This window comes from Tursiops truncatus, chromosome 6 (genome assembly GCF_011762595.2).
Source record: "Tursiops truncatus isolate mTurTru1 chromosome 6, mTurTru1.mat.Y, whole genome shotgun sequence".
Lineage (NCBI taxonomy): Eukaryota > Metazoa > Chordata > Mammalia > Artiodactyla > Delphinidae > Tursiops > Tursiops truncatus.
In genome coordinates this window covers 21,889,754-21,915,699 of record NC_047039.1, presented here as the reverse complement: position 1 = coordinate 21,915,699, position 25,946 = coordinate 21,889,754, and the positions used below count along the sequence as shown (strand labels likewise).

At 39.4% G+C, this 25,946-nt stretch overlaps 1 long non-coding RNA gene across 1 annotated transcript in view; it reads right to left on the bottom strand.

Annotated features, from left to right (window-relative positions):
* LOC109550165 (uncharacterized) overlaps positions 1-25,737 on the bottom strand; it is a 104,708-nt gene extending 78,971 nt beyond the window's left edge. Inside the window, exon 1 of the long non-coding RNA XR_002176567.3 lies at positions 25,490-25,737. This is a non-coding gene — a long non-coding RNA (uncharacterized lncRNA). The remainder of the gene's footprint in view (positions 1-25,489) is intronic.
* Positions 25,738-25,946: the final 209 nt, after the last annotated feature.

Genomic DNA, 25,946 nt, shown 5'->3' with positions numbered 1-25,946 from the left:
TAGATAGATAGATATAAATAGTTACATATGAACCTTATGGTCACCACAATCCAAAAACCTATAATAGATACACACAAAATGAATCCAAACATAACACTAAAGATAGTCATCAAATCATAAGGGAAGAGAGCAAAAGAGGAAGAAAGGAACAAAAAAGAACTATAAAAACAACTAGAAAACAAAATAGCAGTAAGTACTTACCTATCAATAACTACTTGTGATGTAAATGGACTAAATGCTTCAATCAAAAGACAGAATGGCTGAATGTATATTAGAAAACAAGACCCATATATAGGCTGCCTATAACAGATTCACTTTATTTATTTATTTATACCATTTTGAAATTGAAGTATAGTTGATTTATAATATTGTGTTAATTTCTGCTGTACAGAAAAGTGATTCAGTTATACATATACATTCATTCTTTTTTATGTATTTTCTTTTCCATTACGGTTTATCATAGGATAGAGAATATAGTTCTCTGTACTATACAGTAGGACCTTGTTGTTTATCCTTTCCATATATAATAACTTACATCTGCTAACTCCAACCTCCCACTCCATTCTTCCCCGACCCCTCCCCATTGGCAACCACAAGTCTGTTCTCTATGTCTGTGCAGACCCACTTTGGTTACAAAGACACACACGGACTGAAAGTGAAGGGATGTAAAAAAGGTATTCAATGTGAATGCAAATGAAAAGAAAGCTGGGTAGCAATACTTATACGAGGCAAAGTAAGCTTTAAAACAAAGATAGTAACAAGAGACAAGGAAGGACATTACATAACGATCAAGGAGTCAATCCAACAAGAAGGTATAACAATTGTAATATCTTATTATAATTTACAACTGTAACATGTAAATATATATACACACTCAATATAGGAGCACTTGAATACTTAAAGCAAATATTAACAAATATAAAGTGGGAAATTGACAATAACACAAAAATAGTAGGGGACATTAACACCCCAATACTTCAATGGATTGATCATCCAGACAGAAAATTAATAAGGAAAAATTGACCTTAAACAAGACATTAGACTAAATGGAATATATAGAGAGGGTTGGCCAAAAAGTGCCTTCAGTTTTTAAGTAAAAATAAAAAACACATTTTTTCATTTTCACCAAGAACTTTATTGAACAACATATTCACCCTTTTGTTCCACTACCTCCTGCCATTTTTCAGGCAACTTCGTAATTCCATCTTCTCAAAACTTTTTATCTTTTTCAGCAAAGAATTGTTCCAGGTGTCTTTTACAGTCTTGCAAGAAATTGAAATTTTTTCCATTAAGAGAATTTTTTAAAGACCTAAATAAATGGAAATCCGAAGTTGCAATGTCTGGTGAATACGGCAGATGAATCAGAACTTCCCAGCCAAGCTGTAATAGTTTTTACCTGGTGATCAAAGAAACATGTTGGTCTTGCATTATCCTGATGGAAGATTTTGCATTTTCTGATGACTAATTCTGGATGTTTTTCGTCAAGTGCTGCTTTCAGTTGGTCTAATTGGGAGCAGTACTTGTTGGATTTAATCGTTTGGTTTTCCAAAAGGAGTTCATAATAGAGGACTCTCTTCCAATCCCACCATATACACAACGTCACCTTCTTTGGATGAAGACTGGCCTTTGGTGTGGTTGACAGTGGTTCATTTTGCTTGCCCCACAAGCTCTTCTGTTCCACATTATTGTACAGTATTCACTTTTTATCACCCATCACAATTTGTTTTAAAAACAATATTTTCATTACGTTTCAGTAGAGAATCACATGCAGAAATATGGTCAATAACTTGTTTTCACTTATGTGAACCCAAACATCAAAGCGATGAACATAACCAAGCTGATGCAAATGATTTTCAAAACTTGATTTGGATATTTTGAGTATGTTGGCTATCTCTATCTCCCGTGTGGTATAACATTGATTGTTCTCAATTTATGTCTTGGTTTGATCTCTATCAACTTCAACTGGTCTACCCAAACGTGGAGTGAGAAGTCTCCAGCACGAAACTTTGCAAACCACTTTTGACACATTCGATCAGTCACAGCACCTTCGCCATACACTGCACAAATCTTTTTTTGCATTTCAGTTGTGTTTTTACCCTTCTTGAAATAATAAAGCATAATATGCCAAAAATGTTGCTTTTCTTCTTCCATCTTCAATATTAAAATGGCTACACAAAAATTCACCAATGTTGATGTCATTTATTTTAAATGCATGCTGATATGACAGCTGTCACATACAATCTAACAAAATTGTTTTGAATGAAATTAAAGACAACTAAGTGCTATTACAGCCATCTTATGATGAACGAACCTTTTGGCCAACCCAATATATATATATATATATATATATAGGGGGAGAGAGAGAGAGAGAGAGAGAGAGAGAGAGAGAGAACTTTCCATCCAAAAGCAGCAGAATGCATACTCCTTTCCAGTGCACATGGAACATTCTCCAGGATTGATCACATGCTAGCCCATGCTAGACCATGAAACAAGTCTCAATAAATGTAAGAAATTGAAATTATATCAAGCATCTTTTCCAACCACAATGGTATAAGACTAGAAATCAGCTACAAGGAAAAAAAACTGCAAAAAACCACAAACATGTGGAGACTAAACAATATGCTACTAAACAACCAATGTGTCACTAAAGAAATCAAAGAGAAAATAAAAAAATATTGGGAGACAAATGAAAATGGAATACAAGGATTCAAAAATCTATGGGATGCAGAAAAGCAGTTCTAAGAGGGAAGTTTATAGTGATACATGCTTATCTCGGGAAACAAGAAAAAACTGAAATAAAAACCTAATTTTACATCTAAGGGAAACAGAAAAAGAAGAATAAATAAAACCCAAATTGGTAGAAGGAAAGAAATAATGGAGATTAGAGTGAAAAATAAATGAAATAGAGACTAAAGAAACAACAGAAACAATCAATGAAACTAAGAGCTAATTCTTTGAAAAGATAAAACTGATAAACCTTTAGCCAAGCTCATCGAGAAAAAAGGAGAGGAGGCCCAAATCAATAAAATCAGAAATTAAAAGAGGGAAATTAGCAACCAACACCAGAGAAATACAAAGATTCATAAGAGATTAATACAATTATATACCAATAAAATAGAAAACCTAGAAAAAAATGGATAAATTCCTAGAAATCTACAATATTCCAAGGCAGAATCAGAAGAAATAGAAAATATGAACAGATGGATTGCCAGTAATGAAACTGAATCAGTACTAGAAAAAAACCTCAACAAACAAAAGTCTAGGACCAGATTGGTCTCAGGTGAATTCTACCAAACATTTAAAGAGTTTATACCTATTCTTCTCAAACTATTCCAAAAAATTGAAGAGAAGGGAGAGCTTATGAACTCATCCCACTAAACTATATTCACCATGATACCAAAACCAGATGAAAGCATCACAAAAAAGAAGAAAATTATAGGCCAATATCCCTAATAAACATAGATGCAAAAATTCTTAACAAAATGTCAGCCAACAAAATTCAACAATACATTAAAAGATCATATGCCATGATCAAGTAGAATTTATCCTAGGGATATAAGGATGGTTCAATATCTACAAATCAGTCATATAAGGATGATTCAATATCTGCAAAACTTGATACACCATGCTAACAAATTGAAAAATAATAATCATATGATCATTCCAATAGAGGCAGAAAAAGCATTTGTCAAAATTCAACATTCATTTATGACAAAAATTCTCAACCAAGTGAATATAGAGGGAACATACCCTAACATAATAAAGACCATATGTGACAAACCTATGTCATACAAACAGTCAATGTCATACTTGTTGATGAAAAGTTGAAAGCAATTCCTCTAAGATCAGGAACAAGACAAGGATGGCCTACTCTTGTCACTTTTATTCTACATAGTATTGGAATTCCTAGCCACAGTAATCAGACAAGAAAAAGACATAAAAGGAATCTAAATTGGAAAAGAAGTAAGACTATCATTATTTGCAGATGACATGATACTACATATAGAAAGTTCTAAAGATGCCACCAAAAAAACTATGAGAACTGATAAATGAATTCAGAAAAGTTTCAGGATACATAATTAATATATAGAAATCTGTTGTGTTTCTATACACTAACAATAAACTATCAGAAAGAGAAATTAAGAAAACAATATTGTTTACAATGGCACCAAAAAGAAAAAAAAATACCTAGGAATAAACCTAACCAACGAGGTAAAAGGCTTGAACTCAGAAAATTATAAGACATTGTTGAAAGAGATTGAAGATGACACATGGAAAAAGAAAAATTTACCATACTCATGGAGTGGAAGAATTAATATTGTTAAAATGAGCATACTACCAAACACAAACTACAGATTCAATGCAATTCCTATCAAAATACCCATGGCATTTTTTTCACAGAAGTATAAAAAATAATTCTAAAATTTGTACAGAAATAAAAGACTTCAAATAGCCAAAACAATCTTGAGAAAGAAGAACAAAGCTGGAAGTGTCACACACCTGGATTTCAAACTATACTCAAAGCTGCAATAATCAAAACAGTGTGGTACTGGCATAAAAAACAGGCACATAGATCAATGGAACAGAATAGAGAGTCCAGAAATAAACCCACACTTACATGGCCAATTAATCTACAGCAATGGGGGCAAGAATATGTAATGGAGAAAAGGACAGCTACATGCAAAAGAATCAAACAAGGCTACTTTCTCACACTATATACAAAAATAAACTAAAAATCAATTAAAGACTTAAATGTAATTCCTGACATAAATCTCCTAGAAGAAAATATAAGGAGTATACTATTTGATATTGATCTTAGCAATATATTTCTTTGAATTTGTCTCACCAGGCATGAGAAATTAAAGCAAAAATAAATAGGACTACTTCAAAGTAAAACACTTTTGCCCAGTAGAGGAAACTATCAACAGAATGTAAATGCAGCCTACTGAATGGGAGAAGCTATTTGTAAATGACATATTCAATAAGAGTTTAAAATCCAAAATATATAAATAACTCATACAACTCAAAATAAAAAAAAAATAATAATAATAATTTGATCTAAAAATGGGCAGAGGAGCTAAACAGACATTTTTCCAGAGAAGACGTATAGACGACCAACAGACACATGAAAAGATGCTCAACATTGCTAATCATCAGGGAAATGCAAATGAAAACCACAATGAGAAACCACCTCACACCTGTCAGAAAGGCTATCATCAACAAATAACAAGTGTTGTCAAGGATGAGGAGAAGAGGGAATGCTTTTGTACTCTTGATGGGAAAGTAAATTCATGCAGAAACTATGGAAAACAGTGTGGAGTTTCCTCAAAAAATTAAGAGTAGAACTACCATATGATCCAGCAATTTCACTTCTGGGTTTTTACCTGAAGAAAATGAAAGCACTAATTTGAAAAGGTATATGCATGTCAATGTTCAGAGCAGAATTATTTACAATAGCCAAGATATGGAAGCAACCTAGGTGTCCATCAACAGATGAATGGATAAAGAATATGTGAGATGTGTATACACACACACACACAGACGTAATGGACTATTACTCAGCCATAAAAAAAGAATCTTGCCTTTGCAACAAAATTGATGGATCGAATTGGTATTATGCTAAGTGAAGTATGTCAGCCAGAGAAAGACAAATACTGCATGATCTCACTTATATGTGGAATCTAATACAAAATAAACAAAACAACAGAAAGAGACTCATAGATACAGAGAACAGATGGTCACCATGAGGGAGAGGTTTGGGGGTTTGGTCACAGTAGGTATCAATCTCTAGTTATATGATAAATAAGTCATGGGGATACAATACACAGTGTAAGGAATATGTTCAACAATATGTAATAACTTTGTATGGGGACAGATGGTTACTAGATTTATCGTGGTGAACACCTCATAACCTATGCAAATGTCAAATCATGTTGTAGTACACCTGAGATTCACATAGTACTGTATGTCAACTATATTTCATTAAAAACATAAAATCTGGGCTTCCCTGGTGGCGCAGTGGTTGAGAGTCCGCCTGCCGATGCAGGGGACATGGGATCGTGCCCCTGTCTGGGAAGATCCCACATGCCGCGGAGCGGCTGGGCCCGTGAGCCATGGCCACTGAGCCTGCGCGTCTGGAGCCTGTGCTCCGCAACGGGAGAGGTCACAACAGTGAGAGGCCCGCATACCACACACACACACACACAAAAAGCATAAAATCTTATTCCTGACACTTGTTAAAGAACTGTAAGATCCATTTTATTCAAGGCAGGGGCAATGGGGTTTCCTAGTGTGGGAGAGACATCAGATTCCACTCTGAATACAGTATGGGCAAGGGGGGATTTATGGTCAGAGAGGAGGATGGGGGTCAGTGGATAAAAAGATCACTATGAAAATCATTGGGGATGAGGGTGGATTCTGGCTAAACCATCCTAAACAGGATTCCTGCTTAAAGCAGGCCAAGGTGATTGGACATCACCAAGGGGTTGTGGGGGAGGTGGTGGAGGATGAGGAACGTGATCAGGTATTGAGTGTGATCAGATATGGAGGATGGGGAGGAGGGATGGCTAAACAGACTCCTCAGAATGCTTGCCAAAATTCGACAATGCAGAGTCCCCAAGTGGAGGCTTCACTTAAAAGAAAATTTTTTTAAAAAAAATATTTTTTTTAATTTTTAAAATTAAATTTTTAAAATTAAATTTTAAAAATTTTTTTAAAATAATATTTTTACTCAGAAAATCCTGAGTAAAATTTGGCCAAAGAGAGAGTCTGTCACCTCCCTACTGTGCACCCAGCCCCACACTCTGCCTCGACTCTTGGAATCTTCATTTTATATCCATAAGGGAAAGTGTAGCCCTGTGCAGCAGACTGTCATGAAGACACCTCCGATTTCAGGCTGCCCTGAGAACAGAGGGCTCATACCTTCTAAAAGAGGGCAAGCTTTCCAAGGAAACCTGCCAAGGAGGCATCAGAACCTGTCTGTGTCCTGGGATGGAGCCGGAAGGGAAGGCCAGTGTGGTGAGGAGGGTGAGGGAAAGTCTCTTTGAAGAAGTGGCAGAGTGCTTTGCCTTTGCAGGGGCTGTTTTCCTCAGCACCTGCCAAATCAGCATGATTTGAGAGAATCCCTGGAAAACTGGGTGTGTGCACTCCCGAGCTGATGTCTAACCCTGGCTTGGTGAAATCTGAGAGTCAGGAACTGGCTAAGAATGTTCTGAGGGCAGAAGAGTAGAGGCTGAGTAGCGTGGCTCCTGAGAGCAGACGGAAATCAAGGCAGTGAGCCCACGAGACATATCTTGGGAGACGGTGCCCAACAGGTAGGGACGGCCCCATGTTGTCCTTGACTCTACTAGTGTCCTAGGGACATAGGGCCATCTTCTGAGAACCCACAGGAACTCCCAAAAATAAAGATTCAGATCAAACAAACAGAAATAGAGGGGAGAAAGGAGGGTGCCAGGGCTGGGGTAGGTGGAATGGATAGTTGTTTAATGGATACATAGTTTCAGTTTGGGAAGATGAAAAAGTTCTGCAGATGAGTGGTGGTGATGCTTGCACAGCCATGTGACTATACTTTATGTCATCTAAGTGGCACCAATGTCCAGCTAAAACACCACCAGTGAGATAAGAATAAGGTAAGGCATTGCCCCTCCAACCTGTCCACCCCGGGAGACCGAAGCCACACAGGGAATGTGCCAGAAGGAAAGAGTCAGGCCTTGCTCCCTCCCTAGGGTGGGTTCTGAGGGTCAGTCCTGGAACCATGGTGGTTAGGAAACCCTGCCTCAAGAAAGACGGGACATCCATTCTAATGTAACATGTATAATGATCATATCGCAGCACAAAACCAGAAGTTAACCTAAAGCAAAATGTTTGGATAAAATGGCAACATACATTACATGGAATGTTATTTGGCTATTAAACATTTTGAATTAGATCCACATCTATTGAATTGTAGGGATGTCTATGCTGTGAAGTAAGGAAAGAAGATGCACAGATTATCTATCTATCTATCATCTACCTTACGATTCCTTTATGATAAAACTCATCAAAGACAGACATTTGCCATTGACGTACATGTGTTTACACATTTGTATATGAGGTACAGGGCATGCTGAAAAGTGTGTAACACCTGTTCCATGATGGTGTTAAAAGGATGAGGGAGAGAGAGACAAGAAATAAAGAGACTGAAACAAAATGGAGAAACATAAGCATGAGCAATGTTAACTAAAACTGCTGATTATAGTAAATCTATTTAGTATCTTTCTTTACAGATATAAAAATGAATATGCACAGGAAAAGGGAAAAGAGATTCAGGGAAAGGATAGGATTTTGAACTTCTGGAACTTCAATTTTTTAATAAAGTTTATTTTGAAAAAAAAATTTAGATTTAACAGAAAAGTTACAAAAATATTAGAATTTTCATATACCCTTCACTGACTTCCCCTCATCATTAATATCTTTCATTATCAATGGTACAGTTGTCAAAACGAAGAAACTGACATTGGTACATTACTATTAACTAGACTGTGGATTTTATTTGGATTTCACCAGTTTTTCTATTAATATCCTCTTTCAGTTCCAGGATCCAACTCAGGGTACCACACTGCATTTGTTGTCATGTTATGATGGCTTTTTAAAACTTAACTGGGTTGTGATGTCATAGCTGCTTCTCTATTATCTTTAGGGCTTCAACATTTACTTCAATATAGGTTTGCTATAAAGTAAAAAGTATTTTAATGATTTGATCATGCTTGGTCAGGTTTCTTTCCAAGGTCATTCCTCATGTGCCTCATCTTCCCTTTCTAACTGGGTCAGTCTTTCTACATACCTTCTTGGTGCTTCAGCCACTTGGAACAAGTTGTACTGTGCCAATGCCACATTCTTGTTTTCTGCCTTATATTGCTTCTAAATCTGTCTGTCAAGGTCCTGGATCAAGTCTTTCCAGATCTGCCCTGAGTCAGGCTGTATATCTTCTGTAGGACTCAGCCCCACCCCGTAGGCCCACCAGCCCCACAGTACATGTGGGGTTCTCCTTCTGGCCTGGGAGTACATGACACAGGGTGCTGTCATGTTTATTTCTGCACCATGGTGCCCAGCTCAGTGCCTTGGACTATAGGTGGTTGGTAGACAGAAAGAAGGAAGAAAGGGAGGGAGAGAAAAGTTGAATTAAGTCCATCTTCCACATGGCCTCTGCCTTGTTGCTATTATTGCTCAGTCAGCAATGAGGGTTGAAGGGGGACTTTGTGTCCTGGGAATGGTAGATGGAGCAGACATATTTTATTTCTGGTCAAGATGTCTGTGAAAATAACCCATATTCATAATAGCATCATTTACATTAGCCAAAAGATGGAAATAACCTAAATGTCCATTAATGGATGAATATATAAAATATGGTATATACAAATAACACATGCTGCAACATGGATGAACCTTGAGGATAATATGCTAAGTGAGCTAAGCCAGCCACAAAAGGACTGTATGATTCCATTTATATGAGGGACCCAGAATAGTCAAATTCATGAAGTAGAATGGTGGGTGCCAGGGGCTGGGGGAAGGAGTTAGTGTTTAATGGGGAGAGAGTTTCAGTTTTGGAAGATGAAAAAGTTCTGGAGATGGATGGTGGTTGATGGTTCCACAATGATGTGAATGCAGTTAATGTCACTAAACTGAAGACTTGAAAATGGTTAAAATGGTAAATTTTATGTCATGCATATTTTACCACAAATTTTTAAAAAATGACTGTAAAAATAATCTTTGGACCTTGGTTTACAAGGTGACTAAGCACTCTCTTGTCCTCCTTTATGACTGAAAACAGAAAATTAATCATTTAAAGTCTGTTAAGTACGGATCCCAGGTGACAGGAGACACAAAAAGATCCCCGGTGACTGGTGAGCTTCCATTTGTGCTGTGACAACAAGGAGGAAGTGACAGAAATGACAACCAATAATGGGATAAAAAACTCATGAAAAGGATAAATTGGAACACCTAAGTCTGGGGAAGACGATAAAAGAAAAACCATGACTTGTCCCCAGAGACAACGGCCTCCCTCTGCCATGTGCCTGAAGGCAGAGGACACTTTCAATCATCCCCCAAAGCTTTGGAGAAAGGCAATGGGGTGATTCACCCAGAAACTCTACAGTGTCCTGTGGGTACAAGCAGGTAAACACGTCGGCACTGGAACAACACACCTAGTTCTAATTCACTGATGGTTGGCAGTATTGTAAGAGGTGCCACTCAGTATTTCTTTTTCAAAGCCTAGACCCATTAAAAAAAATTATAAAGTAGAAAAGTAGATTAAGGAAGCATTGGGTTGCCTCATGGGCTGTAAATGAAAGGTAAACAGTAAGCGTTTTGTAACCAAGGTGCAATGTCAGACACTCACTCATGATTGGTATGTAGGCATTAGAATTGCATGTCAATTTCTCATGAGTTATTTATTAATGCTAATGAGAGTATTTCAATGGGAATGAAGGATTAACTCGAGGAAGATTTTAGGATGGTTTAAAACCTAACACAGGACACGGCCCTGAGCCAAGCTGTCGGCGCTGCAGTTTTGCACCAGGAAACCTGGTCTGAGGTGTTGGTGGTTTGCGAGGCACTTGCACGCGGTGCCCTGGAGGCTGGTGGACTAGACTCAGCACAGAGGAAACAAGGTGAGGGCTCAGCAGGAAGATGAGGATGAGAGCTCATCGGACAGTGGATATGCTGGACTTGATTCTGGACGTCCAGCCCCGAGAACTGTGAGAAGGGACTCTCTGCACTTCTTGGACTTTGGTAACTGTTTCCTTTCCCATGTTAGCCATGTGGATGAAAGGCTCTTGGTGCTGCAGCCAGGAGCCAGTGCTGTGCCTCTGAGGTGGCAGAGTCAACTTCAGGACAATGGTCCACAACAGACCTCCCAGCTCCACATAATATCAAATGGCGAAAATCTCCCAGAGATCTCCATCTCAACACCAGCACCCAGCTTCACTTAACGACCAGCAAGCTACAGTGCTGGACATCCTATGCCAAACAACTAGAAAGACAGGAACACAACCCCACCCATTAGCAGAGAGGCTGCCTAAAATCATAATAAGTCAACAGACATCCAAAACACACCACCAGACGTAGACCGGCCCACCAGAAAGACAAGATCCAGCCTCATTCATCAGAACACAGGCACTAGTCCCCGCCACCAGGAAACCTACATAACCCACTGAAAAAACATTAGCCACTGGGGACAGACATCAAAAACAGTGGGAACTACGAACCTGCAGACTGCAAAAAGGAGACCCCAAACACAGTACGACAAGCAAAATGAGAAGACAGAAAAACACACAGCAGATGAAGGAGCAAGATAAAAACCCACCAGACCTAACAAATGAAGAAGAAATAGGCAGTCTAACTGAAAAATAATTCAGAAAAATGATAGTAAAGATGATCCAAAATCTTGGAAATAGAATAGATAAAATGCAAGAAACATTTAACAAGGACCTAGAAGAACTAAAGGTGAAACAAACAACAATGAACAACACAATAAATGAAATTAAAAATACTCTAGATGGGATCAATAGCAGAATAACTGAGGCAGAAGAACGGATAGGTGACCTGGAAGATAAAATAGTGGAAATAACTACTGCAGAGCAGAATAAAGAAAAAAGAATGAAAAGACTTAGGACAGTCTCAGAGACCTCTGGGACAACATTAAATGCACCAACATTCGAATTATAGGGGTTCCAGAAGAAAAAGACAAAAAGAAAGGGACTGAGAAAATATTTGAAGGATTATAGCTGAAAATTTCCCTAATACAGGAAAGGAAATAGTTAATCAAGTCCAGGAAGCACAGAGAGTCCCATACAGGATAAATACAAGGAGAAATATGCCAAGACAAATATTAATCAAACTGTCAAAAATTAAATACAAAGAAAACATATTAAAAGCAGCAAGGGAAAAACAACAAATAACACACAAGGGAATCCCCATAAGGTTAACAGCTGACCTTTCAGCAGAAACTCTGCAAGACAGAAGGGACTGGCAGGACATATTTAAATTGATGAAGGAGAAAAACCTGCAACCAAGATTACTATACCCAGCAAAGATCTCATTCAGATTTGATGGAGGAATTAAAACCTTTACAGACAAGCAAAAGCTGAGAGAGTTCAGCACCATCAAACCAGTTTTACAACGATGGCAAAAGGAACTTCTCTAGGCAAGAAATGCAAGAGAAGGAAAAGACCTACAATAACAAAACCAAAACAATTAAGAAAATGGGAATAGGAACATATATATTGATAATTACCTTAAATGTAAATGGACTAAATGCTCACACCAAAAGACACAGATTGGATTAATTGATACAAAAACAAGACCCATATATTTGCTGTCTACAAGAGATCCACTACAGACCTAGAGACACATACAGACTGAAAGTAAGGGGATGGAAAAAGATATTTCATGCAAATGGTAAACAAAAGAAAGCTGGAGTAGCAATTCTCATATCAGACAAAATAGACTTTAAAATAAAGACTATTAGAAGAGACAAAGAAGGACACTACATAATGATCAAGGGATAGATCCAAGAAGAAGGTATAACAATTGTAAATATTTATGAACCCAACATAGAAGCACCTCAATATATAAGGCAAATACTAACAGACATAAAAGGGGAAATCGACAGTAACACATTCATAGTAGGGAACTTTAACACACCACTTTCAGCAATGGACAGATCATCCAAAATGAAAATAAATAAGGAAACACAAGCTTTAAATGATACATTAAACAAGATGGACTTAATTGATATTTATAGGACATTCCATCCAAAAAAACCCAGAATACACATTTTTCTCAAGTGCTCATGGAACATTCTCCAGGATAGATCATATCTTGGGTCACAAATCAAGCCTTGGTAAATTTAAGAAAATTGAAATTGTATCAAGTATCTTTTCCGACCACAACACTATGAGACTAGATATCAATTACAGGAAAAGATCTGAAAAAATACACACATGGAGGATAAACAATATACTACTTAATAATGAAGTGATCACTGAAGAAATCAAAGAGGAAATCAAAAAATACCTAGAAACAAATGACAATGGAGACACAACGACCCAAAATCTATGGGATGCAGCAAAAGCAGTTCTAAGAGGGAGGTTTAGAGCAATACAATCCTACCCTAAGAAACAGGAAACATCTCGAATAAACAACCTAACCTTGCACCTAAAGCAATTAAAGAAAGAAGAACAAAAAAACCCCAAAGTTAGCAGAAGGAAAGAAATCATAAAAATCAGATCAGAAATAAATGAAAAAGAAATGAAGGAAACGATAGCAAAGATCAATAAAACTAAAAGCTGGTTCTTTGAGAAGATAAACAAAATTGATAAACCATTAGCCAGACTCATCAAAAAAAAAAAAAAAGGGAGAAGACTCAAATCAATAGAATTAGAACTGAAAAAGGACAAGTAACAGCTGACACTGCAGAAATACAAAACATCATGAGAGATTACTGCAAGCAACTCTATGCCAATAAAATGGAAAACCTGGAAGAAATGGACAAATTCTTAGAAATGCACAACCTGCCAAGACTGAATCAGGAAGAAATAGAAAATATGACTAGACCAATCACAAGCACTGAAATTGAAACTGTGATTAAAAATCTTCCAACAAAGAAAAGCCCAGGACCAGATGGCTTCACAGGCGAATTCTATCAAACATTTAGAGAAGAGCTAACACCTATCCTTCTCAAACTCTTCCAAAATATAGCAGAGGGAGGAACACTCCTAAACTCATTTTACAAGGCCACCGTCACACTGATACCAAAACCAGACAAGGATGTCACAAAGAAAGAAAACTACAGGCCAATATCACTGATGAACATAGATGCAAAAATCCTCAACAAAATACTAGCAAACAGAATATGACAGCACATTAAATGGATCATACACCATGATCAAGTGGGGTTTATTCCAGGAATGCAAGGATTTTTAAATATATGCAAGTCAATCAACGTGATACACCATATTAACAAATTGAAGGAGAAAAACCATATGATCATCTCAATAGATGCAGAGAAAGCTTTCAACAAAATTCAAAACCCATTTATGACAAAAACCCTCCAGAAAGTAGGCATAGAGGGAACTTTCCTCAATATAATAAAGGCCATATATGACAAACCCACAGCCAACATCATCCTCAATGGTGAAAAACTGAAAGCATTTCCACTAAGATCAGGAACAAGACAAGGTTGCCTGCTCTCACCACTCTTATTCAACATAGTTTTGGAAGTTTTAGCCATAGCCATCAGAGAAGAAAAGTAAATAAAATGAATCCAAATCGGAAAAGAAGAAGTAAAGCTGTCACTGTTTGCAGATGACATGATACTATACATAGAGAATCCTAAAGATGCTACCAGAAAACTACTAGAGCTAATCAATGAATTTGGTAAAGTAGCAGGATACAAAATTAATGCACAGAAATCTCTGACATTCCTATACACTAATGATGAAAAATCTGAAAGTGAAATTAAGAAAACACTCTCATTTACCATTGCAACCAAAAGAATAAAATATCTAGGAATAAACTTACCATAGGAGACAAAAGTCCTGTATGTAGAAAATTATAAGACATTGATGAAAGAAATTAAAGATGATACAAATAGATGGAGAAATATACCATGTTCTTGGATTGGAAGAATCAACATTGTGAAAATGACTCTACTACCCAAAGCAATCTACAGATTCAATGCAATCTGTATCAAACTACTACTGGCAGTTTTCACAGAACTAGAACAAAAAATTTCGCAATTTGTATGGAAACAAAAAAGACCCCGAAGAGCCAAAGCAATCTTGAGAATGAGAAACGAGGCTGGAGGAATCAGGCTCCCTGACTTCAGACTATACTACAAAGCTACAGTAATCAAGACAGTATGGTACTGGTACAGAAACAGAATGATAGATCAATGGAACAGGATAGAAAGCCCAGAGATAAATTCATGCACATATGGTCACCTTATCTTTGATAATGGAGGCAGGAATGTACAGTGGAGAAAGGACAGCCTCTTCAGTAAGTGATGCTGGGAAAACTGGACAGGTACTTGTAAAAGTATGAGATTAGATCACTCCCTAACACCATACACAAAAATAAGCTCAAAATGGATTAAAGACCTAAATGTAAGGCCATAAACTCTCAAACTCATAGAGGAAAACATAGGCAGAACACTCTATGAAATAAATCACAGCAAGATCCTTTTTGACCCACCTCCTAGAGAAATGGAAATAAAAACAAAAATAAACAAATGAGACCTAATGAAACTTCAAAGCTTTTTTTTTTTCTTTTTTTTTTTTTTTTTTTTTTTTAACATCTTTATTGGGGTATAATTACTTTACAATGGTGTGTTAGTTTCTGCTTTATAACAAAGTGAATCAGTTATACATATACATATGTTCCCATATCTCTTCCCTCTTGCGTCTCCCTCCCTCCCACCCTCCCTATCCCACCCCTCCAGGCTGTCACAGAGCACCAAGCCAATATCCTTGTGCCATGCGGCTGCTTCCCACTAGCTATCTACCTTACTACGTTTGTTAGTGTGTATATGTCCATGACTCTCTCTCGCCCCGTCACAGCTCACCCTTCCCCCTCCCCATAACCTCAAGTCCGTTCTCTAGGAGGTCTGCGTCTCTATTCCTGCCTTACCCCTAGGTTCTTCATGACATTTTTTTTTTTTCTTAAATTCCATATATATGTGTTAGCATACTGTATTTGTCTTTTTCTTTCTGACTTACTTCACTGTGTATGACAGACTCTAGGTCTATCCACCTCATTACAAATAGCTCAATTTCGTTTCTTTTTATGGCTGAGTAATATTCCATTGTATATATGTGCCACATCTTCTTTATCCATTCATCCGATGATGGGCACTTAGGTTGTTTCCATCTCCGGGCTATTGTAAATAGAGCTGCGATGAACATTTTGGTACATGACTCTTTTTGAATTTCGGTTTTCTCAGGGTATATGCCCAGTAGTGGGATTGCTGGGTCATATGGTAGTTCTATTTGTAGTTTTTTAAGGAACCTCCATACTGTTCTCCATAGTGGCTGAACCAATTCACATTCCCACCAGCAGTGCAAGAGGGTTCCCTTTTCTCCACACCCTCTCCAGCATTTATTGTTTCTAGATTTATTGATGATGGCCATTCTGACTGGTGTGAGATGATATCTCATTGTAGTTTTGATTTGCATTTCTCTAATGATTAATGATGTTGAGCATTCTTTCATGTGTTTGTTGGCAGTCTGTATATCTTCTTTGGAGAAATGTCTATTTAGGTCTTCTGCCCATTTTTGGATTGGGTTGTTTGTTTTTTTGTTGTTGAGCTGCATGAGCTGCTTGTAAATTTTGGAGATTAATCCTTTGTCAGTTGCTTCATTTGCAAAAATTTTCTCCCATTCTGAGGGTTGTCTTTTGGTCTTGTTTATGGTTTCCTTTGCTGTGCAAAAGCTTTGAAGTTTCATTAGGTCCCATTTGTTTATTTTTGTTTTTATTTCCATTACTCTAGGGGGTGGGTCAGAAAGAATCTTGCTGTGATTTATGTCATAGAGTGTTCTGCCTATGTTTTCCTCTAATAGTTTGATAGTTTCTGGCCTTATATTTAGGTCTTTAATCCATTTTGAGCTTATTTTTGTGTATGGTGTTAGGGAGTGTTCTAATTTCATTCTTTTACATGTACCTGTCCAGTTTTCCCAGCACCATTTATTGAAGAGGCTGTCCTTTTTCCACTGTACATTCCTGCCACCTTTATCAAAGATAAGGTGTCCATATGTGCATGGGTTTATCTCTGGGCTTTCTATCCTGTTCCATTGATCTATCTTTCTGTTTTTGTGCCAGTACCATACCGTCTTGATAACTGTAGCTTTGTAGTATAGTCTGAAGTCAGGGAGCCTGATTCCTCCAGTTCCTTTTTTTGTTCTCAAGATTGCTTTGGCTATTCGGGGTCTTTTGTGTTTCCATACAAATTGCGAAATTTTTTGTTCTAGTTCTGTGAAAAATGCCAATGGTAGTTTGATAGGGATTGCATTGAATCTATAGATTGCTTTGGGTAGTAGAGTCATTTTCACAATGTTGATTCTTCCAATCCAAGAACATGGTATATGTCTCCATCTATTTGTATCATCTTTAATTTCTTTCATCAGTGTCTTATAGTTTTCTGCATACAGGTCTTTTGTCTCCTTAGGTAGGTTTATTCCTAGATATTTTATTCTTTTTGTTGCAATGGTAAATGGGAGTGTTTTCTTGATTTCACTTTCAGATTTTTCATCATTAGTATATAGGAATGCCAGAGATTTCTGTGCATTAATTTTGTATCCTGCTACTTTACCAAATTCATTGATTAGCTCTAGTAGTTTTCTGGTAGCATCTTTAGGATTCTCTATGTATAGGATCATGTCATCTGCAAACAGTGACAGCTTTACTTCTTCTTTTCCGATTTGGATTCCTTTTATTTCCTTCTCTTCTCTGATTGCTGTGGCTAAAACTTCCAAAACTATGTTGAATAAGAGTGGTGAGAGTGGGCACCCTTGTCTTGTTCCTGATCTTAGTGGAAATGCTTTCAGTTTTTCACCATTGAGGATGATGTTTGCTGTGGGCTTGTCGTATATGGCCTTTATTATGTTGAGGAAAGTTCCCTCTATGCCTACTTTCTGCAGGGTTTTTATCATAAATGGGTGTTGAATTTTGTCAAAAGCTTTCTCTGCATCTATTGAGATGATCATATGGTTTTTCTCCTTCAGTTTGTTAATATGGTTTATCACATTGATAGATTTGCGTATATTGAAGAATCCTTGCATTCCTGGAACAAACCCCACTTGATCATGGTGTATGATCCTTTTAATGTGCTGTTGGATTCTGTTTGCTAGTATTTTGTTGAGGATTTTTGCATCTATGTTCATCAGTGATATTGGTCTGTAGTTTTCTTTCTTTGTGACATCCTTGCCTGGTTTTGGTATCAAGGTGATGGTGGCCTCATAGAATGAGTTTGGGAGTGTTCCTCCCTCTGCTATATTTTGGAAGAGTTTGAGAAGGATAGGTGTTAGCTCTTCTCTAAATGTTTGATAGAATTCGCCTGTGAAGCCATCTGGTCCTGGGCTTTTCTTTGTTGGAAGATTTTTAATCACAGTTTCAATTTCAGTGCTTGTGATTGGTCTGTTCATATTTTCTATTTCTTCCTGATTCAGTCTTGGCAGGTTGTGCATTTCTAAGAATTTGTCCATTTCTTCCAGATTGTCCATTTTATTGGCATAGAGTTGCTTGTAGTAATCTCTCATGATCTCTTTTATTTCTGCAGTGTCAGTTGTTACCTCTCCTTTTTCATTTCTAATTCTATTGATTTGAGTCTTCTCCCTTTTTTTCTTGATAAGTCTGGCTAGTGGTTTATCTATTTTGTTTATCTTCTCAAAGAACCAGCTTTTAGTTTCATTGATCTTTGCTATTGTTTCCTTCATTTCTTTTTCATTTATTTCTGATCTGATTTTTATGATTTCTTTCCTTCTGCTAGCTTTGGGGTTTTTTTGTTCTTCTTTCTCTAATTGCTTGAGGTGCAAGGTTAGGTTGTTTATTCTAGATGTTTCCTGCTTCTTAAGGTGGGCTTGTATTGCTATAAACTTCCCCCTTAGAACTGCTTTTGCTGCATCCCACAGGTTTTGGGTCGTTGTGTCTCCATTGTCATTTGTTTCTAGGTATTTTTTGATTTCCTCTTTGATTTCTTCAGTGATCACTTCATTATTAAGTAGTGTATTGTTTAGCCTCCATGTGTTTGTATTTTTTACAGATCTTTTCCTGTAATTGATATCTAGTCTCATGGCGTTGTGGTCAGAAAAGATACTTGATACAATTTCAATTTTCTTAAATTTGCCAAGGCTTGATTTGTGACCCAAGATATGATCTATCCTGGAGAATGTTCCGTGAGCACTTGAGAAAAATGTGTATTCTGTTGTTTTTGGATGGAGTGTCCTATAAATATCAATTAAGTCCATCTTGTTTAATGTATCATTTAAAGCTTGTGTTTCCTTATTTATTTTCATTTTGGATGATCTGTCCATGGGTGATAGTGGGGTGTTTAAGTCCCCTACTATGAATGTGTTACTGTCAATTTCCCCTTTTATGGCTGTTAGTATTTGCCTTATGTATTGAGGTGCTCCTATGTTGGGTGCATAAATATTTACAATTGTTATATCTTCTTCTTGGATCGATCCCTTGATCATTATGTAGTGTCCTTCTTTGTCTCTTTTAATAGTCCTTATTTTAAAGTCTATTTTGTCTGATATGAGAATTGCTACTCCAGCTTTCTTTTGGTTTCCATTTGCATGGAATATCTTTTTCCATCCCCTTACTTTTAGTCTGTATGTGTCTCTAGGTCTGAAGTGGGTCTCTTGTAGACAGCATATGTAAGGGTCTTGTTTTTGTATCCATTCAGCTAGTCTGTGTCTTTTGGTGGGAGCATTTAGTCCATTTACATTTAAGGTAATTATCGATATGTATGTTCCTATTCCCATTTTCTATATTGTTTTGGGTTCGTTATTATAGGTCTTTTCCTTCTCTTGTGTTTCTTGCCTAGAGAAGATCCTTTAGCATTTGTTGTAAAGCTGGTTTGGTGGTGCTGAACTCTCTCAGCTTTTGCTTGTCTGTAAAGGTTTTAATTTCTCCATCAAATCTGAATGAGATCCTTGCTGGGTAGAGTAGTCTTGGTTGCAGGTTTTTCTCCTTCATCACTTTCAGTATGTCCTGCCACTCCCTTCTGGCTTGTAGGGTTTCTGCTGAAAGATCAGCTGTTAACCTTATGGGGATTCCCTTATGTGTTATTTGTTGTTTTTCCCTTGCTGCTTTTAATATGCTTTCTTTGTATTTAATTTTTGACAGTTTGATTAATATGTGTCTTGGCGTATTTCTCCTTGTATTTATCCTGTATGGGACTCTCTGTGCTTCCTGGACTTGGTTAACTATTTCCTTTCCCATATTAGGGAAGTTTTCAACTATAATCTCTTCAAATATTTTCTCAGTCCCTTTCTTTTTCTCTTCTTCTTCTGGAACCCCTATAATTCGAATGTTGGTGCGTTTAATGTTGTCCCAGAGGTCTCTGAGACTGTCCTCAGTTCTTTCATTCTTTTTTCTTTATTCTGCTCTGCAGTAGTTATTTCCACTATTTTATCTTCCAGGTCACTTATCCGTTCTTCTGCCTCAGTTATTCTGCTATTGATCCCATCTAGAGTATTTTTAATTTCATTTATTGTGTTGTTCATCGTTGCTTGTTTCATCTTTAGTTCTTCTAGGTCCTTGTTAACTGATTCTTGCATTTTGTCCATTCTATTGTCCATTCTATCTCCAAGATTTCGGATCAACCTTACTATCTTTATTCTGAATTCTTTTTCAGGTAGACTGCCTATTTCCTCTTCATTTGTTAGGTCTGGTGCATTTTTATCTTGCTCCTTTATCTGCTGTGTGTTTTTCTGTTTTCTCATTTTGCTTATCTTACTGTGTTTGGGGTCTCCTTTTTGCAGGCTGCAGGTTCGTAGTTCCTCCTGTTTTTGATGTCTGTCTCCAGTGGCTAAGGTTGGTTCAGTGGGTTGTGTAGGCTTCCTGGTGGAGGGGACTAGTGCCTGTGTTGTGGTGGAAGAGGCTGGATCTTGTCTCTCTAGTGGGCAGGTTCACGTCTGGTGGTGTGTTTTGGGGTGTCTGTGGCCTTATTATGATTTTAGGCAGCCTCTCTGCTAATGGGTGGGGTTGTGTTCCTGTTTTGCTAGTTGTTTGGCACAGGTTGTCCAGCACTGTGGCTTGCTGGTCGTTGAGTGAAGCTGGGTGCTGGTGTTAAGATGGGGGTCTCTGGGAGATTTTCGCCGTTTGATATTATCTGGAGCTGGGAGGTCTCTTGTGAACCAGTGTCTTGAAGTTGGCTCTCCTACCTCAGAGGCAGAGCCCTGCCTCCTGGCTGGAGCACCAAGAGCCTTTCATCCACACGGCTCAGAATAAAAGGGAGAAAAAGTAGAGGGAATTAGTAGACGTATGAGGAAAGAAAGAAGGAAAGGAGGGAAGGAAGGAGGGAAGGAAGGAAGGAAGAAAGAAAGAAGCAAAGAAGGAAAAAAGGCAAGAAGGAACGAAAGGAGGGAGGGAGGGAGGGAGGAAGGAAGGAGGGAAAGAAGGAAAAACAAAAAGAAAAAAGATACAGTAAAAATAAAATAAAGTATAATAAAGTTATTGAATTAAAAAATTCTTAATTAGAAAAAAAAAAAGGACGGATAGAACCTTAGGACAAATGTTGGAAGCAAAGCTGTACAGACAAAGTCTTACACAGAAGCGTACACATACACCCTCACAAAAAGAGGTAAAGGGGGAAAAATCATAAATCTTGCTGTCAGAGACCACCTCCTCAATTTGGGATGATTCGTTGTCTAAAGGAGGGAAGGAAGGAGGGAAGGAAGGAAGGAAGGAAGGAAGAAAGAAAGAAGCAAGGAAGGAAAGAAGGCAAGAAGGAACGAAAGGAGGGAGGGAGGAAGGAAGGAAGGAGGGAAAGAAGGGAAAACAGAAAGAAGATACAGTAAAAATAAAATAGAGTATAATAAAGTTATTGAATTAAAAAAATTCTTAATTAGAAAAAAAAAAAAAAAAAAAAGGGACGGATAGAACCTTAGGACAAATGTTGGAAGCAAAGCTGTACAGACAAAGTCTCACACAGAAGCGTACACATACACCCTCACAAAAAGAGGTAAAGGGGGAAAAATCATAAATCTTGCTGTCAGAGACCACCTCCTCAATTTGGGATGATTCGTTGTCTAAAGGAGGGAAGGAAGGAGGGAAGGAAGGAAGGAAGGAAGGAAGAAAGAAAGAAGCAAGGAAGGAAAGAAGGCAAGAAGGAACGAAAGGAGGGAGGGAGGAAGGAAGGAAGGAGGGAAAGAAGGGAAAACAGAAAGAAGATACAGTAAAAATAAAATAGAGTATAATAAAGTTATTGAATTAAAAAAATTCTTAATTAGAAAAAAAAAAAAAGGGACGGATAGAACCTTAGGACAAATGTTGGAAGCAAAGCTATACAGACAAAGTCTTACACAGAAGCGTACACATACACCCTCACAAAAAGAGGTAAAGGGGGAAAAATCATAAATCTTGCTGTCAGAGACCACCTCCTCAATTTGGGATGATTCGTTGTCTAAAGGAGGGAAGGAAGGAGGGAAAGAAAGAAAGAAAGAAAGGACGAAGGTAAAGTATAATAACGTTCTTAAAATTAAAATTGATTATTAAGAAAAAAAATTTTAAGAAAAAACCATGGACGGATAGAACCTAGGACAAATGGTGGAAGCAAGACTATACAGACAAGATCTCACACAGAAGCATACACATACACATTCACAAAAAGAGGAATAGGGAGAAAAATCATAGATCTTGCTCCCAAAGTCCACCTCCTTAATTTGGGATGATTGGCTGTCTATTCATGTATTCCACAGATGCAGGGTACATCAAGTTGATTGTGGAGCTTTAATCCGCTGCTTCTGAGGCTGCTGGGAGAGATTTCCCTTTCTCTTCTTTGTTCTCACAGCTCACAGGGGCTCAGCTTTGGATTTGGCCCTTCCTCTGCGTGTAGGTCGCTGGAGGGCGTCTGTTTTTTGCTCAGACAGGACGGGGTTAAAGGAGCCGCTGATTCGGGGGTTCTGGCGTACGGAGGCCGGCGGCGGGGAGGGAGGGGCACGGAATGCGGGGCGGGCCTGCGGCGGCAAAGTCCGGCCACCAGCCCGAGGCCCGCCGTGCGCTCTCCCGGGGAAGTCGTCCCCGGATCCCGGGAACCCGGCAGTGGCGGGCTGCACAGGCTCCGCGGAAGAGGGGAGTGGAGAGCGACCTGCGCTCGCACACAGGCCCCTTGGTGGCGGCAGCAGCAGCCCCAACGTCTCCCGCCCGCCTTGGGGTCCGCGCCTCCAGCCGCGGCTTGCGCCCGTCTCTGGAGTCAGCGCCCTCAGCCGCGGCTCGCGCCCGTCTCTGGGGTCCGCGCCCTCAGCCGCGGCTCGCGCCCGTCTCTGGGGTCCGCGCTTTCAGCCGCGGCTCGCGCCCGTCTCTGGGGTCCGCGCTTTCAGCCGCGGCTCGCGCCCGTCTCTGGGGTCCGCGCTTTCAGCCGCGGCTCTCGCCCGTCTCTGGGGTTCGCGCTTTTAGCCGCGGCTCGCGCCCGTCTCTGGAGTTCCTTTAAGCAGCGTTCTTAAACCCCTCTCCTCACGCACCAGGAAACAAAGAGGGAAGAAAAAGTCTCTTGCCTCTTCGGCAGGTGCAGGCTTTTCCCCGGACTCCCTCCCGGCTAGCTGTGGTGCACTAACCCCTTCAGGCTATGTTCAAGCCGCCAACCCCAGTCCTCTCCCTGCGCTCCGTCCGAAACCGAAACCCTAGCCTCAGAGCCTCAGCTCGCAGCCCCGCCCGTCCCGGCGGGTGAGCAGACAAGCCTCTCGGGCTGGTGAGTGCCGGTCGGCACCGATCCTCTGTGCGGGAATCTCCCCGCTTTGCCCTCCGCACCCGTTGCTGTGCACTCCTCCGCGGCTTCGAAGCTCCCCCCTCCGCCTCCCGCCGTCTCCGCCCGCGAAGGGGCTTCCTAGTGTGTGGAAACTTTTCCTCCTTCACAGCTCCCTCCCACTGGTGCAGGTGCCGTCCCTATTCTTTTGTCTCTGTTTATTCTTTTTTCCTTTTGCCCTACCCAGGTACGTGGGGAGTTTCTTGCCTTTTGGGAGGTCTGAGGTCTTCTGCCAGCCTTCAGTAGGTGTTCTGCAGGAGTTGTTCCACGTGTAGATGTATTTCTGGTGTATCTGTGGAGAGGAAGGTGATCTCCGCGTCTTACTCTTCCGCCATCTTCCCTTACTCTACATGTCTAATATTAATCTAATCCTTGCCTTCTCTGAGATCCCAATAATTTTCATTTCTAAACTACTCCTAGGGTCAGAAATACCTAGAGGTGCTTATGTTCCAAAGAGTTTGCTTTTGAGCAGTAGCCGGGGAAGCAGGAGCTCTCCTTCTTACTGGTGTCAGAAGATCTGTTCCTTGTTCTGTGGAAGCTGCTCACGTAAGGCTTTCCTGCGGCTTAGACCTAGAAAGCTTCTCTATCTTCCTGCTCTGTGAGGGAAGCCAAACAAGAGGCACCAACAGTGTAGTCAGACGCCAGCATCATCTCCCTGACCTTCACCCCCCCTCCTCTCTTCTTTCCTCCCTCCCTCCATCAGCCCATCCCCCTTCTCTTTCTCTCTCTGTCTCTCTCTTTCTCTTTCTCTCTCTCTCACCAACTTCAAAGCTTTTGCACAGCAAAGGAAACCATAAACAAGACCAAAAGCCAGCCCTCAGAATGGGAGAAAATATTTGCAAATGAAGCAACTGACAAAGGATTAATCTCCAAAATTTATAAGCAGCTCATGCAGCTCAATAACAAAAAAAACAAACAACCCAATCCAAAAATGGGCAGAAGACCTAAATAGACATTTCTCCAAAGAAGATATAGACTGCCAACAAACACATGAAAGAATGCTCAACATCATTAATCATTAGATAAATGCAAATCAAAACTACAATGTGACATCATCTCACACCAGTCAGAATGGCCATCATCAAAAAATCTAAAAACAATAAATGCTGGAGAGGGTGTGGAGAAAAGGGAACCCTCTTGCACTGTTGGTGGGAATGTAAATTGATACAGCCACTGTGGAGAACAGTATGGAGGTTCCTTAAAAATCTACAAATAGGACCACCATATGACCCAGCAATCCCACTACTGGGCATATACCCTGAGAAAACCATAATTCAAAAAGAGTCATGTACCAAAATGTTCATTGCAGCTCTATTTACAATAGCCCAGAGATAGAAACAACCTAAGTGTCCATCATTGGAGGAATGGATAAAGAAGATGTGCCACATATATACAATGGAATATTACTCAGCCATAAAAAGAAACGAAATTGAGCTATTCATAATGAGGTGGATAGACCTAGAGTCTGTCATACAGAGTGAAGTAAGTCAGAAAGAGAAAGACAAATACCATATGCTAACACATATATATGGAATTTAAGGAAAAAATGTCATGAAGAACCTAGGGGTAAGACAGGAATAAAGACACAGGCCTACTAGAGCATGGACTGGAGGATATGGGGAGGGGAAGGGTAAGCTGTGACAAAGCGAGAGAGAGGCATGGACATATATACACTACCAAATGTAAGGTAGATAGCTAGTGGGAAGCAGCTGCATAGCACAGGGAGATCAGCTCAGTGCTTTGTGACCGCCTGGAGGGGTGAGATGGGGAGGGTAGAAGGGAGGGAGATGCAAGAGGGAAGAGATATGGGAACATATGTATATGTATAACGGATTCACTTTGTTATAAAGCAGAAACTAACACAACATTGTAAAGCAATTATACACCAATAAAGATGTAAAAAAAAAAACCTAACACAGTGGTTTTAGTTGTCTGTTGCTGCCTAACAAACCTCAGTGGCTTTAAAATGGCATATCTTTATTATCTTACAATTTCTGGTGGTCAGGAATCCAGGTGTGTCTTCCGTGAGTGGTTCTGGTTCAGGGTCGCAGAAGCTGCAATCTGGGTGTTGGAGAATCTGCAGTTCTCTCAAAACTGGTGTGAAACGGGAGTCTCTTCTTCCAAGCTCACTCCCATAGTTCTGGGCAGGATTCTGGTCTTTGCACATGTTGGATTGAAGGCCTCTGTTCTTTGCTGGCTGGAGCTATCAGTTCTTGGCTAAGGGGCCTCTCGTGAGGCAGATCACATCAGGGCAGCTGGCTTCCTGCAGAGTGAGTTAGCAAAATGCAAGAGAGGGTGAATGCAGGGACAGGAGGCAAGATCTTTTGTTCCCTAAACATGGAAGTGACATCCCATCGCTTTGTAGAAGCAAGTCACTAAGTCCAGCCCTCACTCAAGGAGGGGGTTGACACAGGGCTTTGGATGCCAGCAGGCCCTGGGTTCCCTT